Here is a 4606-nt window from a genome sequence, read left to right on the forward strand (position 1 = left end):
TGCCACCATGGCATTAACATGTTGCTTTGGTGATTTTGAGGCTTCTTCAAGTTTAGCCATATCCTTCTCAAACTTCAAATTAATGGTATCAATATGGGCACTAAGTTGAGCACCCAATTGAGTAATAGAGTCCACTTCATGCTTTCCTCCTCTAGTAGCCTTCCGAGGTCTACGACATTGTGAGTTATGGACCGCCATTTCCTCAATCTTGTTCCATGTTTGATTATCGTCAACTTCGGTGAACATACCATTTGATCCCATATTGAGAATGTTTCGGGAGTCTTCATAAAGACCATTCCAAAATTGTTGTACCAAGAACCACCCGCTAAGTCCATGATGAGGACATGAGCGACAAGTTCCTTTAAATCGCTCCCAAGCTTCATACAAAGATTCTTCGTCCCTTTGTTTAAACCCCTTGATTTGGGCTCTTAACATGTTAGTCTTTTCCGGAGGGTAGAACTTTTTGTATAAAGCAAGAGCCAATTTCTCCCAAGAGTCAATACCAAGAGTAGCCTTATCAAGGCTCTTTAACCATTGTTTCACGGTACCAATCAAAGAAAAAGGAAATAAGACCCATCGAATTTGGTCTTGAGTCACTCCGGTTTGTGAAATCGCATCACAATAGTCACAAAAAGTCTCCATGTGAGAATGAGGGTCTTCACTAGGCATCCCCCCAAATTGGCTTCTTTCGACTAATTGGATAAAAGCGGATTTTGCAATGAAATTTCCGGTCAAGTGTTGTGGTGTGGGAGTACCATTGGGTAGGTTCTCCTCGGTTGGTACGGAATGTGATGAAAATTTAGGCATTGTGGGTTGATTTTGTGGTGGGTTTTGTGTTGGGTTCTCCTCTCCTTCTCTTGCAAAAGGGTTGATGAACTCAATATTGTTTGGTTGAATATCCACAATCTCACCAATACCTCTCAAAGTATTTCTAGAAAGTCTTCTATTGGTTGTCAAAGTTCTTTCAATTTCGTGATCAATGGCTAACAAGTTACCTTGTGATCTTCTAGACATGCAAAATATCAAACAACTTGAAAACAATTAGAACAAACCTTGAGAAGTTTTACTTCCCCAAGGCAAAGAAAGACACAACTAAGAACAATCAAAGAAAATCAAATCAAGTTACAACGTCCCCTGCAACGGCGCCATTTTTGGTCGGACTAACGTTTTCGGTTACTTGTCGTTAGGAATACCTAGACCAAAACAATATTTATAACTTCACAAACTACTCTACTATTAGTAAAGAGGTAAGTAAAGGTCGGATCCCAAGGGACGGGTATTGATGTAGGATTTTCAATTGCAAGTAGTGGTGTCTAAAGGTGTCACAATTTGGGTTGAGATAAGAAGATCACTAAACTAAATAACAATGTAAATAAAAAAGCAAGATGATTAAAAAGAGATGTAAACAATTGATTAAAAGCACTAGGGTGTCATGGGTTCATAGGGGATTCATGGGAATTGATCATACAAACATATTCTCAAATTATAAGCAAGCAATTATTGTCGTGATAGGATTGAGTTGGTTTATATCTTACAATCCTAATAAGGTTTGGGTCCCGTAGCCGAATCGATTAGATTGCAAAACACCTACAAGTCGACTTAATCCTCCCTACTCAACTATATGCATGGTCTAATGAGACTCGAGTTGGTTTATGTCTTACAAGTCTCATTGAAAATGTAAGTGATGGGTAAAAAATGCAAGGATTCATAGGCTCGCATTTCATCAAACATAACATGTGCATAAGTTGAGATCACAACAAGCAAGCAAATAAATTATGTGAACATATTAGATTAAGCATGAATCATCCCCCATGTTGGTTTCCCCTAATTCCCCATTAACCCTAGCTAAGGAAACTACTCACTCATTATCAAGTTTAACTTGCTAGAAAGGTTGTCAATCATATTAACAAAGCAAAACATGATGAATGAATGGAAATGATTAACAATAATTAAAATAAGGGTAAAGAGAATTATACCTAATGATGATTTCAAAATAATAAGCAAAGAATAATAGATGTACTTGATGATTGATGGAAGGTTGTCAATCTCCCAATAATACCCAAATAATTTTCAATTACCAAAAATAAATGATGAACAATAGAGAAATTAAGGAAATGAGATTTGTATTAATGCTTAATTAAAAGTTGATTACAAGATTAAAATGAGATTAGGAAGAACATAAATAATATTAAGGATTGATGATAATCTAATTAGTACAATGGGGTATTTATAGTGAGGATTAGACACATAAATTATGGTTACTAAGGGCTTAAATGACGATTAAGACCCTTAAGAAAAGTTGAGGAAATGCTCCTCTCGAAAGAAGATGCTAGTCTCCTTTTTGCTAGTCTTTCAGAAATATGCGCATCCCGAGTGGAACTAGGAAGAGACGTGTTGTACTGGGCAGGAATCCGAGCGGCCAAGGGGTCGGGACGAGCGGATTGTGGAGGTCTTGGACGAGAGGACATGGTGGTGGGACGCTCGGATTGTGGAGGTCTTAGACGAGCGTCTCGAGGCTGCGACGGGCGGATTGTAGTCCAGCAAGCTTCTTCCTCTTTTCTTCTTTTCTTCTTCCAATAATCCTCAAGGATCTTGTCGGAGATGCAAGGATCTTCTTCATCATTGCCCATCTACTACATTATTTACATAGGCCTTCTAGTCTTGTCTTCACTTTGATGCTTGGTCATTAGATTCGATCAATTTAGCTCCATTTTGCCATGAAAATGCAAGGTTTGCACTCCTCTCCTACCAAGGAAAAAGAATATGCAAAACAAAGGACTAAAGATAGTAAATGACCAAATTATGCACTAAAAAGCATAGGAACGAGGCTAATTCGGGGTCTAAATATGCTCAAATATTGGTCACATCAGCCATCCCAATACTAGTATGGTAACTGTTGTTGTACGAAAACTCGATCAGATCAAGCTTGTCCTCCCAGCTTCCCCCAAAATCCATGGCACATGCTCTCAACATGTCCTCCAGGGTCTTGATAGTCCTCTCTGTCTGACCATCAGTTGCAGGATGAAAAGCGGTGCTCATCTTCAAGGTAGTACCCATCAAATCCTGCAGTTCTTGCTAAAACATGGATATAAACCTCGCATCACGATCAAATACTAACGTATACCATGTAACCGAACCACATGTCTTCTATAACCCAAGCCCAGCTGCATCTTGGACCAGGTATCCTTCATAGGAACAAAATGAGCTGACTTTGTTAACCGATCAACAATCACCCAGATCTGTTATTACCTTGATGTGACCTAGGTAACCCCATAACAAAGTCCATAGAGATCGACTGCCACTTCAACTCAGGTACCTCCAAGGATTGAATCTTACCTTGTGGTCTCCGCTGCTCACCCTTGACCCTCTGACAGGTCAAACACCAAGCCACGAACTCAGCTACATCTCTCTTCATGTTTGGCCACCAGAAAGTCTTCTTAAGGTCTTTATACAGCTTATCACCACCTGGCTGAACCGAATAAGGAGTGCAATGAGCCTCTGTCAGAATCACTCTCCTCAAATATGTATCATCAGGAACACACCATCTCCAATCAAAACGAACACTCCCGTCTGTGTGGATAGAAACCTGGAAACTGTGCCGCTTTCCACTCTAGACTTCCACGCTTGAATCTTAGGATCAAGCTCTTACTTAATTTTGATGTTCTCATACAAATCCACCTCGATCGTCAAATCTCCGATGGCTTCCCCTTTCCTTATCATAAAGATCCCCATCTTGGACATCTCATACCTCATCTTCAGCAAAGACATAGCAGTACATAGCGAATGAATGCTCTTCCTACTCATAGCATCTGCAACAACATTAGCCTTACCCTCGTGATAGATGATCTCCATATCGTAGTCCCCGATCAGCTCCATCCATTGTCTCTGTCGCATATTAAGCTCCCTCTGAGTGTAGATATACTTCAGACTCTATGATCTGAAAACACCTTAAAGGTTGCCCCGTAAAGGTAGTGCCTCCAAATCTTAAGAGCAAAAACAACTGCACCCAGTTCCAAATCATGAGTAGGGTAGTTCTCCTCATATGGCTTTAGCTGTCTCGAAGCATAAGCTATAACTTTCCCTTCCTGTAGCAAAACACAACCCAGACCATTCTTTGAAGCATCGGTATATACTTCAAAGTTCTCACATCCCTCTGGCAAAGCTAGAATAGGAGCTGTGGTCAAACATTTCTTTAAGGTCTGGAACGCCGTCACACAACTCTCATCCCAAACAAATCTGGTCTATTTCCTCATCAAAGCAGTCATAGGCCATGCTATTGTTGAAAAGTCTTTCACAAACCTCCTATATTAGCCAGCAAGGCCCAAGAAACTCCGAACCTCAGCAACACTCTTTGGTGATTCCCACTTGGGCACAGCCTCAATTTTTCTAGGATCTACGGATACTCCCTTCTTAGATATCACATGGCCCAGAAAAGCCACCTCCTCTAACCAGAACTCACACTTAGATAGCTTGGCATAAAGTTGGTTCTTTCTCAGAGTCTGTAGAACTATCCTCAAGTGCTCCTCATGCTCTTCCTTAGTCTTAGAGTAGACTAAGATGTCATCAATGAAGATAACCATGAACTTATCTAAAAACGGACTGCAAA

At 40.3% G+C, this 4606-nt stretch overlaps 1 non-coding gene across 1 annotated transcript; it reads left to right on the forward strand.

Moving 5' to 3' along the window:
* The first annotated feature begins 328 nt into the window (after positions 1 to 328).
* Positions 329 to 435, forward strand: LOC141620335 (small nucleolar RNA R71). Its single transcript, XR_012531938.1, has one exon. It is a non-coding gene; the product is annotated as a small nucleolar RNA R71 (small nucleolar RNA).
* The last annotated feature ends 4171 nt before the right edge of the window (positions 436 to 4606 follow it).

Source organism: Silene latifolia, chromosome 1, assembly GCF_048544455.1.
Source record: "Silene latifolia isolate original U9 population chromosome 1, ASM4854445v1, whole genome shotgun sequence".
Classification (NCBI taxonomy): domain Eukaryota; kingdom Viridiplantae; phylum Streptophyta; class Magnoliopsida; order Caryophyllales; family Caryophyllaceae; genus Silene; species Silene latifolia.